Raw genomic sequence first — 12,738 nt, 5'->3', positions numbered from 1 at the left:
AATGTATTCCCCAAGGGAGTGGCTGATGTTCATCTGATATGAGGGTCGTGGAGGGGCTGAGAGAGAGGAAATCTGGCCTCCCCCCATGCCCCAAACTCTCCCATACTGTCCTTCTCACCTCCTGCTATGAATGTTAAGGCACCAGAGGCACTTCACAGCTCACAGAACACTTTCCAGGCACCACGGGGTTTTTGCAGCCAGCCTGTGGGGTAAGCGTTATCATTATTCCCATTTCACAGCTGAAAAGACTGAGGTTCCTATAGGTGCTGAGTGGGTGCTGAGTGGGAAGCAAACTTCCTGCCTCTGATCCAGACCTGTCTTCTCCCCTGGGCCATGTGGCTCCTTAGGAAGGGACACTTTATGCACCTGTGGAACCATTTACGGAGCACCTACAGTGTGCCAGGCCCTCCAGAGTGTGGGTGGGGAGAGGCTATAAGGCAGAGAGAGCAGGGGAGCAAAGGCCTGGAGCTGTGAGTGAGTATGACTGGAGTTGGGTGTGGGTAGAATATTCTGGGTTGGGGCACAGGCTTCAGAGGTCACAGGGGTCATCAGGCTGAGGGGCTCATGCAGCAGGTGAGGGAACTATTGGAAGGGTTTAGAGCAGGGGCAACACACCTGGCGGCTGTGTCCTAGGGTGGAGGCGGTCAAGCGGGCAGGAGGGTTCCATCTGGACTGGCTCCTGGACTGAGCCAGCTTCCTGAGAGAGCCCCTCTGGCACTCCACAGGAGCTCCCACTTCTTAAAGGAGAAGGTGGGAGGGAGAGGCCTTCATCTTGGCCTCCACAGGACTCTCCCCCACTGGTGAAGCAGGGCTCAAGAGTGCGCTCCCCACCCAACCAGAGGAGGGACCCTGAGATGCCTCCAGTCTCCCAAACCAGTCTTCTGAGGGGCTCCAGTCACCAAGTCCTTGCCTTTGCTGCCCCTTCGATATTCCTGAGCCACTATCCAGCCATCGCCTGGGTCTACCACAGGGAGGTGGATTTGCATATCTGAGAGTAAAAAAAATTCTGCCGCAGAAGCTTAGCGCCATCAGGGCTGCTGAGCTCCCTTTTGTCTGTCTGAGTAAGAGCTGGCTAAAGGCTGAAGGATAATTAGTCCCCTGTGGGCAACGCTGTCCCCCCTCCTTGAAGATTTAAAGGCACAGCCCACCTACTCAACCTGCTTCTCCTCGCCACAGTTCCCACTGGCATCTCGGCCCTTCTCTTGCAGCCCCTCCCAGCCCAGCTGCTCAGTCCTGGTGGTGCTGAGGAGGGGAGGTCCGCCACTGGAGGAACGATGAATAGGCATTTTATCTGATTAAACTGGGAGTGAACTGGCTCTTCTCTATTATCTTTGGACCTGATTGGATATTTAACACCAAATGTAGTGTGTGTCAGTGCGTGTGTGTGTCTGTGTGTGTGCGCGCGCGTGTGCGTGTGTGTGCACGCGCGTGCATGCGCATGAACTGGGCTTTTCTAGTCCACGTCAGGAGGAAATTGGATTGTACTGAAAAGCATTTAATCTGAGCTCAGGAGTCCACCCTCATAGAGGCACTGAGCTGGGGGAGGGACAGTTCTGCCCTTAGCCCTGGACAGGAAGGGGCCCTGCCCTGGGCCCTGTGTGTTACAGGATCCTGCTCTGGCCCTCCTAGGGCTGCACCCTCCCCATGGGGTGAGAGGAGTTGGTGAGGCCAAGGGATGTGCCCATCCAGAGCCTGAGTATTGTTCTAGACCGCACCCCGGTACAGGGGACCCCAGAATCCTCTCCTGCTTCCAGGGCCTCTCCTCCTAAAGGGGACCGTGCACTCTTACACAGACGAAAGGTCTCACAAGATCACTGGGTCATTAGGGTGTGGGACCGAAACTGAGCTGCATGAGAAGGAAAGGGGACGTCTCCTGCTAGATATGAGGGGACTGGGGAGGGACTGCTCTCCCCATGTCGCCAGGGTCCAATGTGGAATCCAAGAATCCTCTGAGGTGGTTTCTAAGGTATATTTGTCAAGATAGAAGAATAGAACATGTGTAATAGTTTGTGGGCTCCGGCTTGATTTATAATTTTTCCTTATCTCTGGTATAGGTAATGTGGTGTGTAGACCTCCACATGTATTCTCAAAGGTTTGGAGTGGGCCTGGGGAGGGGACCTGCAGCCACAGAGCTCTGTTTGGGGGTTTAAGAGAAACTAAGGCAGCCATCCCACCCAGACAGGCTGGGAAGACGATAAGTCAAACTCACCAGGCTCTTGACTTGAGTCATGAGGCTTGGCCAAGGCAGCTGCAGGAGCAGGCACTGGGCTGAAACCCCAAACCTGCGATGGACCAATGAATGCTCTCCCACAGTCTTGCCCTGTGGCCCTGGGAGGGTTACTGAGCTACCAGCAGTTTCCCCAACTGTAAAATGGGGATGATCATTGTATGTCCTTCATCAGATTGGCGCAAGGATGAAACAAGATTATGACAAAGTTCTGGGAGCAGAGTAAGAGCTCAATAAAGATTGATGGATATAATTAGTATTATTAAAAGGTGGGCTGAGCTGGCAGTTTGCAGAAGGGATGGGCCCCATTTCCCAGGTTAGCAAATCTCTCCCAGTCCCCCCTGGTTCTGGAGTCCCCCCTCCAACCCTCACCAATCGATGATTTGAGCCCTCAGCAATTTATGGCCTCATCATCTTGGCTTTATTTACAGAGAGAGCTGCACTCCTGCCCCGCCCACCCACCATTTAATCAAGGAACTGAGATGGACAGTGATACAGAGCAGGAAAAGCCATCTCACTAAGGAGCGGAGCCAGGAGGCTGTCCTATCTCCACCTGCCTTGTTGGCCGGGATGAAGGACGAAATCATCAAGACCAGGCGCCTCACTCCACAGAGGAGGAGGCTGAGGCCCAGAGAGGGAAGGGGGTCAAACAGGGTGACTCCTCAAGTCAGTGGCAGAATAGAAACTGGACCCCATGTCTCTGGATACCCTTCCCGTCCAGTGCTCTCTCAGCTGTTGATTTTCTCTCTTCTGGGGGCCACTGCCCCTGTGGCCCTCTCATCCCCATCTCCTCTGAGCCCAATCTTTGGGTGCTTGGGGCTAGGCCCTGATTTGGCCAATCCCCATTTTATAGACAAGGAAACTGAGGTCCAGAGAGGGAAAGGACTAGCCTGAGGGCCCCACAGTGTCTCTTGGTGAGATCGTAGGCCAGGGTTCCACCTGGGAGATACGGACATACACACACACACACACACAAATACACACACACAAACACACACACGTAATCTCCACTCATCAGATTGCTCTTGCAGGAACAAGTTCACCCACCTACACTTCTCTTCTACCAGCAAATCAAAGATCTGTTGTGGTTTTCATACTAACAACCACCGGCAACAGTGCTGTCTGTATACCCTGACCTGCATTCCGTATAAATTGTGCCCTGCCTGGCAGTGGAGGTTAGAGTTAGGTACACTCCCCTCTGTTCTCCTACAGTCCCTTGAGCAGACTGCACCCCAGTCCTGGCTACAACTCTCCTCCACTGAATTCTGATGTGTCTCTTCTGCTGAATGGGGGCTTCCTGAGGACAGGGACCTTTGTAGGGAGTTATCTTTATGTTACTGTCACTTAGCCTGGGGACAAGCTTCTGGAGAGGGATCAAAAGGGAAGGTCTGGGACTTCCCTGGTGGCACAGTGGTTAAGAATCTGCCTGCCAATGAAGGGGATGCGGGTTCGATCCTTGGTCCTGGAAGATCCCACATGCTGCAGAGCAACTAAGCCTGCGAGCCACAACTACTGATCCCGTGTGCCACAACTACTGAAGTCCGTGTGCCTGGAGCCCATGCTCCACAACAAGAGAAGCCAGTGCAAGGAGAAGCCCTCGCACAGCAACGAAGACCTAACGCAGCCAAAAGTAAATAAATAAATAATAAATAAATTTATTATTTTTTTAAAAAGGGAAGGTCTGGGTGAGTTGTGCCACCTCCCCCTTTCTCCCTCCATTTCAAAGGACCCCATGAATGCAGTGACTATTAATAAGCTTCCTGCGGGCTTCCCTGGTGGCACAGTGGTTGGGAGTCCGCCTGCTGATGCAGGGGACGTGGGTCCGTGCCCCGGTCTGGGAGGATCCCGCGTGCCACGGAGCAGCTGGGCCCGTGAGCCATGGCTGCTGGGCCTGCGCGTCCGGAGCCTGTGCTCTGCAATGGGAGAGGCCACGGCAGTGAGAGGCCCTCATACCGCAGAAAAAAAGAAAAAAAAAAAAAAAAAGCCTTCCTGCAAAGTGGACCACCTTTCATAGTTTCCAATGCACTGCCATCCACTCTCTTTTAAATGCACTCAAAAGCCTCAAGAGTAGAGTAGGGGGAGAGTATTCCCTCCTTTTAACAGATGAGAAGGCCCAGAGAGGTGGAGTGACTTATCCAAGATCACACAGCTCCTGAGTGGCGGAGACAGGACTCAGACCTGCTGTAGCTGCACAGATGAGTAGATGGGTCTGCAGTGGGAGATAACAGGGCTTGGCACATAGTAGGTGCTCAGAAACTGGACAAATGAGTGAATGAATGAACAAATGAGTGCATATGCCTGACTGTAAAGTCAATAGGGAAGGGGAGTGGTTCAGGGTGTGTGGGGGTCAAGGAGTGCTTGACATTTTGTTCCCTGTGCTCACGTGCCCCCTTCTTGGCTCCTCAAGCACTGCTCAGACTTGGGGCAGAGCTCTTTCCCTTTCCCAACCCCAGGGAGGCGCCACTTTCTCACTCACCTCCCCAGGTTGTCTCACTTCCCTTGGCCTCTGCAGGCTCCTCCTCAGTTAGGCTGGGGACCTTCTCCTTGGAAGCATGCCTCCCCATCTCCAGATCTGCCCCTGATGTCTGTGAGGCCCAGGACAAGGGCATAAATGGAGGTTCCCTACAGGTGCCCACCCTCCCCCCTAAACAGCCATCGCCTGATCCTATGGGTGCATCTCTGAAAGTATTTGACTCTTGGGAGGATAGGCTTTGGGAAGAGACCTGCAGGGCCCTCAGAAGCAGGCTCAGGTCCATTTGGGCAGGAAATTCTGGGGTCTTGGACACCTAAAGACTGGTCTAGATTGTGGGGTTTGGGTTCCAGAATACATTTACCTGGCCTTGTGGACCCCTTGCTCTATGGGGAGAGATGAGGCTGGAGGAGGCCCAGAAAGGACCCTCTAAATCATCTAAGGATGGTATCCCTCTCCCATCCTGTCTAATACCCTGTTCCATGGCCCTGGGGACCTTTTCTGGAGCCAAGGCCACTTGCCCCTCTGGTCAAGTTGGTCAGAAAAACAAGCCCACTCCAGCAGCCAGTGGCTTTCCCTGGCTGGTCAGCCCTGGGCTCCCTACCAGCTCCAGGGACCTGGCAGGGGTGGGAGATGGTGTGGGGGGAGTGAGCCCACGAGTGAGAGAGATGTGGAGTGGGGAGGTGGAGCCAGCCTGCAGTGGGCCTTGCTCAGCCATGCTCACACACACACATACACACACACACACAAACACACCAGGACAATAAATCGACAAACACTTAATCTCTCTGCAAATTGAAACGGAGCTGTAAATATCTGCTGTATCCCAGCAGCTGAGTTATGAGTCTCGTTTATTAATCTCTTTAGTCCCAGGTGATGGATGGAGGAGGAGAATGGCCCACTGGGGAGATTCTGGGGATGGGGGAAGGAGGGAGGAGAAGCGGGTGAGGGGTCTAAGAGTAGCCCTTCCGGAGAAGGGGTCAGAGCGGGGAGGCCTGGGGTGTGTGTGCTTTCCCCCCTTTTATTCTCCACCTCGGAAAGCTCCATCAACACAGTGACTATTTATAAGCCTCCTGGCAAAGTGGACAGCCCTTTACAGTTTCCAATTCACTGTCATCCACTCTCTTGTTATTCCTTCCCACCGCCTCAAGACGTTGGGGAGAGGGGGCAGGAATCTCTTTCACTTAACAATAAGGAGACAGGCCCAGAGAGGTGGAATGATTTATCCAAGGTCACACAGCTCTTGAGTGGTGGAGACAAGCTCAAACCTGCTAGAGCTGCACGAATGAGAGGAAGCCAGAGGAAGGGTCTGCAGGGAGAGATAACAGAGACGCACAGGATGGGGTCCTTATTTCTCTCAAATGCTTGGTAAGCACCTTTCTCTCTCTGTCTCTCCGTCTCTGTCTCTGTCTCTGTCTCTCTCTCTCACTCTCTCTCTCTCTCTCTCTCTCTCTCTCTCTCTCTTTGTAGGAACTGGAGGAGGAAGAGAAGGACAGAGAGGAAGAGGAGTGGAGCTGGTGAGCGCTTTCAGCCAAGCCTGGGAGCTGTGACTGTTGCACCCTCACAAGATTTATTTTTAGAAAGCCCCCGAGTGCCAGCATGCAGGGCTCACCACTCGGGCTGCAGGAGTGCAGGGGAGAAGCCGAGGAGGGCTGGAGTCCTCAGAAGACTTCTTGCCTGCAGGAGCTAGGCCTGGGAGGGGGAGTGGGGTCCGGTGCCTGTGGGTGATGAACACGTGAGGACAGGTGGACAGAACAGGGGTGCTTGTAGAGTGACAGGGACAGAAGACTGACCTGGGACATGGGACCACAAGCACTGGGCAGTGGAGTCGGGACTACTGAGACTGGGGTGTTGGAGCAGGAGGGATGGGGTGACAGTGATGTTTCTGGAAACACCTGGTGGCCTGTAGGGGGCACGGAGTCAGGGCCCTCTGATTGGAGGCTGTTGAGGTGGGCACCAGAGGGCTGTGCTTTCTTTATCTCTGTCTCCATCTGCTTCTCTTGTATTTTCCCTCCCTCTTGTGGTCCAAAGATCTGGGTGGGGCTCAGACTCTCAGGGACCTGGGTGATCTGCCTCCCAGGTTGGGCTCGGTGTCACTCTGGTCTATGGAGGCCAACCCCAGGCTCCTGGGCTTTGTGATGCCAACACCCTGAGCTGACGTTCTTGCTACTAGGTGCCACTGACGTCAGTAGTGTCCATACCCAGGCGACCACTGCTGGCCGCTGCCTCCTGCTCAGGACCCATCACCTGCCACCAGGTGGTGCCCAGGGAGCCGAGGTTGGGCCTGAGCTTCTCAGCCTCACCAGTCTGCAGACCTCCTCCTGGGCCAGAGCCTGGGGGCAGGACCAAGGCTCCAGGAGCCCCAGGGGACTTTGGAACATCTGCTCCAACCTCCTCTGCTGACAGAGGAAGGGACTGGGGCCCAGAGAAGGGAAGGGAGTTCAAGGTCATTTCAAGGAGGTGGTGAGAGTGCTGTGAGTGCAGGGGATAGTGTGGAGCTGGGCTGACAGGCAGAGGGTATGTGTCCTGTGGCTGTGGGGTGCTGAGGGGGCTGAGGGTGTAACCGTCATGAAAGGAGCAGGGCTGGGGCAGGGGAGGGCGCACGCCATGACCACATCCTGATTTGCCTAGGACTATCGGGTTTAGCACTGCAAGTCCTATGTCCCGGGACCCCTCCGTCCTGGGAAAACAGGGATGGTTGGACACCATAGGGCCACCCCTGGGACACTCACAGGACCACGTTCACAGGTGTCTCTGCTATACTGCCAGCCCTTTCTGAAGGCCCCTCACCTGTTCCATTTGACCCTCAGAGGTAGGTAAGGCAGGTAAGCAGCTCTCTTCTATTACAGACAGAAAAATCAAGGCTCAGAGACACAAAGTGCTCCAAGTCACCCCGGGAAGGCATGGGAAAGCCAGCACCTCTCCCCCTGGCTGGGAGGGAAGCAGTCCCTGGGCTGGGAAGCCTGCCCTCCTGTCACCCGAGCCCCAACCTCCGCTGCTGTGTGACCTGTGAGGAGCCACAGCTTCTCTGGCCTTCCTTCTTCTCCTCATCCTTGAAATGGGGCCCTTTGTCCAGAGGAGCTGAAGTCAACCTACCAGATTAAATGGCGGTGAGGACAGCTGGAGAAGGGGACACTAAAAAACCAGTAGGTGAGGGGGATCAAGGGATCATTCTGGGCTCAGCAGACTCAGGAGAGGGAGAGAAACAAAAGTGTTATGCTCAGAGCAGGGCGGGCACGTGGGGACCGGGGAGGGGAGAGATGAAGGGAGGGGTTTAGGCTTTCAAACAGAGAATGAAAGAAATGAGTTATTCCAGTGTGGTGAGGTTGGAGAAGCTCCACTGAATCTTTAAACAACCCTTGTCAATTATTCATCTGCTGGTAGGAGGGCCCTCTGGTCTGCCACAAATCTCCTCTGAGCAGTGGAGGAAAGGAGGGAGGGGAAGAAAAGGGGGCTGGGGGAGAGGGAGAGAAAGAAAAGCAAGTATTTACTGGCTACTGTGTACCTACTCTGTCACTCCTGCCTGCCGGGGAGCTCCCAGAGCTCAGAACCTTGGCCTTTTCCCCCCCACCTGCCTCAGGACCCTGCACTGTTGGGCACAGGGCTGGGCACCTGGCAGAGGTGGGGGGTGTCTCTTTTCCTGGCTGATTGGAGGAACTGCTGATACAGCTGCTGGGGAAGGGGAATCTGCACAGTGGCAAGGGTGTTACAAGCCCTGGTGAATGGAGCTGGCTTGTCTGGAGGCTGCATGGAACCCCTCATCTCACCAGCTCTCATCGGTGTCAGAAGACATTGCCTGGCTCAGCATGAGGTGGGCTCAGGGGATCTAGGGGGTGAGCGGGGAATGCTTACAAGTTGTTTAGTGTTTGGAGAGTTACAATGTGTGGGAAGTCTCTTAATATCTCATTCTTCACCCTCACTTAAAAGCCCACCTCTTCCAAAAAAGACTCCCTGGGCTGCTCAGAAGGGAGGTGAAGGCTTCCTCTAGCTGTGCCCAGGCCTTACACTTGACCCAAGGTCATACCCACAAGATCCTGACCCTGGTGGGTCCACTCAGACTGGAGCTTTGCACCCACTTTGATAGAAAGGAACTTGAAAGGCCTATGTCAAAATCAGGTGTCCCGGATAAAGGGAGGAAGAATTGACTGGACTGAAGGCAAATCCAAGGGCACACTGTGGGTAAGGGCGTCCGGGGGTGGTGGTGGGGTGGGACTGGCAGGCCCCAGGGCAGCAGAGAGCATCCATGGCATCCTGTCTGAAGAGAGGGTACAAACCCTGGTCTCCTCCACTCCTTTCTCTGTTCCCAAGGTGATCCTTTCTCCAGAAAGTGTTGAATTTTCTATTAAGCTCTGGAGGAAATCAGTGGCAGAATTGTTTCTTGGGCTCTGGGGAGTGTGCTACAAGACCAGACACAGACTAAGGCACTCCTGGAATTGAGAGGCTCACAGCCCGGATACAGGGGACGAGAGCTGAGGGACACGGTTAATCGTTTGCTCACTGCACAATCACTGCCATGTCACTGGGGCCCACAGCTACATCCCCAGGCTCTGCTGCTGGTGGCCACTCCCTGACCGCACGTCCAGGAGTCACACATCTTGCAACAGTGCCATTGCTACCCAGATGTGTTCTAGGGCAGTCAAGTATTTTCCATGTTCTGTGACTCTGTCTACAGTGTACACGCTGTATCCTGTGCTCATTGCCGTGTTCTATGGCTTCATCTTCCTGGAATGCAGTGTTGTGTGATATCATTGTATGGCTTGGGTCTATTGCTATGCAACTACACTCCACTGCTCCTTCACCATGTCCTATAACTTGTCACTGTGTCTGTTGGTCGCATGAGCTCGCTGACTGCTATGTAATTTTGTTTGGTTGCTATGGAACAGTGACCCATTGCTTCATGCTACCTGTCATGGAGCTGTGTGCTGTTGCTACTCACCCATGTTCTAGTGTTTGTTACTGGGCTCTACTGGCTGCATGAATGTTTGTCTGGCTCCTACCCTGGTCCTTCTGGGCTCTGACTAGGGGCTTGGAACTGGAACTGGGGGCTGAGTCTCTAGGACCCAACCAAGGCAGAGGTGGGAATAGCCAGCGTGGTAAATCTGTGCTGACAGAGAGACAGAGAGACAGTGAAGAATGATGCTTCAGAGGACTGAGGCAGGGGTAGAGGGTAAATAGAATGAAGCCAAAAGTCAGGAACAAGGAGGGAATAAGATGGAGGCTGGGCCTGGGACAGGCTGGGATGGGCAAGGGAGAGGGGCAGGCCTGCTGGGTCCCAAAGCCTTTACCTACATCTGTGTAGGGTCAGGCCTGGCCTGGGCCCTGGAGCCCAGAGATGAGGAAGGTGGTGGCTGAGTGTACCTACGTCAACGGCAAGCTAGGGAAAGCAGCCAGTGCTTGTGACCTTGCCAGGTGCCCAGCAAGGGGAGGGTAGAGGGACCAGCCCCCCGATGGGAGTTCTGGGGTGATACCCAGAGCGGGCATGCTTGAATTAGTCTCCATATAGACACAACTCACAACGTCTCTGACAGTGTAAAGGGCGGCCTTGAGCCCCCTTGTCCATACTCAGAGCCTCCCCAAATCCTGCCTTAGTGCCCTTGGGCCACTTATTTCTCCTCCTGCCCTCTGTTTACTCAGCCCCTTGCTCAAAAACCTGTTCCTCCTCATGGCTAACCATGACTTCTCAAATGCAGTCTAGTTTCATCTCCATGGTTTAATCCTTTAGAGGAGATCCACACTAGCTGGCCTACTACCCAAGTTATTATGCTTTAAATATTAAAGGATATGAAAAGTATATATATTGTTTGAATTGCTCACCTATTGGATCCATCCTATATGTCAAGGCCCTTCCCCCTCAGCTCTGCTTTTTTCTCCTTCTTTCCCCCATTATCACCATCAACAATATCACCATTGCATTTTATAAGCAGAATGAAGATTCCAACTCAGCCGATGCCAGCCCTTTCTACATCTTACCTCCCCAAGCAAATATATAATATTAAGTCATCTCTAATTTCTCTCAAATAATCCAGACCCTGAGACCCATTGACCTCCACTCAGACCTTGGATCCTTTGCCAAGCAGAAATGTTCACTGGACTCCAAACCAGAGAGGGCCTGCCATGCACGGTACCAGGAGTGGGGCCAGCAACGAATGGCTGAGATGAGAGGGTCATCCTACTCCCCGGGGTAGTATGAGATCTGCATCTGGCGATGAGGTGAGGGCCTCCCTGGGTGATGCCTGAGGCTTGGCTGGCTCGGCATCCCAGGGAAGGCTCCTGGAGCTGGAGGGGTGAGGGGAGGAGAGAGCCCTGAGCTCTCTGCAGGGTTGTGACCAGGGAGGGATGCCTTTGTCTTTCCCCTTCCTTCTTGTCTGCCTTTCCCCTTCCATGGTGCCTTCCCTTTTCCTTCCTTCCCTGGCCTTTACCCCTCCTTCTTTCTCGCCTGCACTACCTCTGCTCAGAGGCACAAGAGGGACATCATGAGGCCGGGCTGTGGAGGCAGCAGGCATTGGTTTATTCATGCTGCCCAAAGTCTCCAATGGCAGGTCTCAATCTTTATTTTCAACCCAACTGATGGCTGAGCTGGCAGGTCAGGCCCGGGAGCCGCCTTCCCGAGGGGCAGAGGTGAGAGGAGTGAGTGTAGAGGATGGCCTCGGAGTGCTCTGGACCTGCCAGGGAGGGTCCCACTAGGGGTGGGCAGGGGTGCTCCATGTGGGAGCATCCTGGGCACACCCAGCAGACAGCACCTTTCCTATTTGTCCGATGGGACATGTTCCAGGAAGATGCAGAAGTGCCAGGGGAAGATGCGAAGGCTGTCGGTGGAGAGGGTCAGGTCCTGGGAGGAGGAGGCCCAGGGCTTCCCTATGGCTCGGTGGCCTTGGCTCCGGCCTTTTCTCAGGATCTTCCGGAGCAGCGTTCCCCATGGGATCTGCTGTGGAAGAAGGGAAGAAGTCACGTGTGAATTCACCCATGGTGGTTGGGACAGGACTTCAATTGGAGCCTTTGACTGGACTGTCTTTCTGGTGGCTTGTCCTGGAGCTTTCTGCATCAAGGGGCTAGGACTCAGCACTGAGCCTTCAACAAATTAAGGCATCACCTCTGCTGGCTGCCTGCACCATCCCTCTCCCAGCATCTTGTCAACTGGTAATGGGAAACCAGACCAACTCCCACAAATCAAGGGTAGAGACTCTGTGACCAAAGACAATATCCTCTTTGCTTTGAGTCCTACTTTCCTCTTTCAAAAGTTAAAACTAATCTTTCTGGGGCTTCCCACTACCCAGAGGACAAGCTCTCGAGGAAGTTCTTAGTTGATGGCTACTTGAGTCAGAGGAACCCAGTCTTACAAGTGTTGCAGGGGTTGTTTTGAAAGAAATCATCTAAAAGTTCCATTCAAAGGTGAAGAAACTCTGTAAGATGAAGACTCCACACCCTCCACCAGTTTAGGGTGACTCATATATAGAGTGTGCCTAAAGCGAAGGTCCACTCGCCACCCAAGGAGTGAACAGCTCACAGGTGGCAGGCAAGTCCCTTCTCCAGGCCCCATCCCCACTCTGGCCCTCCTGGCCCTGGAGGGGAGACACTCACCATTGATTGGGACATCTTGGGCACCTGAGGCTCTTCTTCTGCTTCCTGAGAAGTGGATGTGTTGGAGCCAATTGTGGAGCTCACTGTGGCCTTGGACCAGGACTCACGGATGGTACCTAGCTTCTCGTCTAAGATCTTGGGGTCCAGGATGGGCAGAACCTTGCTGTTGTTTGGTGTCAAGAAGTTTTCCGGCCTCTGGGAAGAGAAGGTGCAGAGACATTGCTCTCTGCCTTTCTACCATCAGTGTGCCTTTCTACACCCCCAAGCCGCTCCTCCTCACGACTCAGGAGGCCCTGCCTGCCTGGGCCCTGTCTACCTCCCACCACCTGCCCCCTTGCTCACTGTGCTCTAACCACACTGTCCTTGCCTTTTCTCCAAAAAGCCGCGCTCTTTCCTGCCTCAGGACCTTTTTATCTGCTGTTCTCTCTACCCAGAGAGCCTCACGGGTCTTTACATGCCTGTC

The sequence above is a fragment of the Mesoplodon bidens genome (assembly GCF_964165515.1).
Source record: "Mesoplodon bidens genome assembly, chromosome: 3".
Classification (NCBI taxonomy): Eukaryota; Metazoa; Chordata; class Mammalia; order Artiodactyla; family Ziphiidae; genus Mesoplodon; species Mesoplodon bidens.
This window is presented reverse-complemented; position numbering follows the sequence as displayed.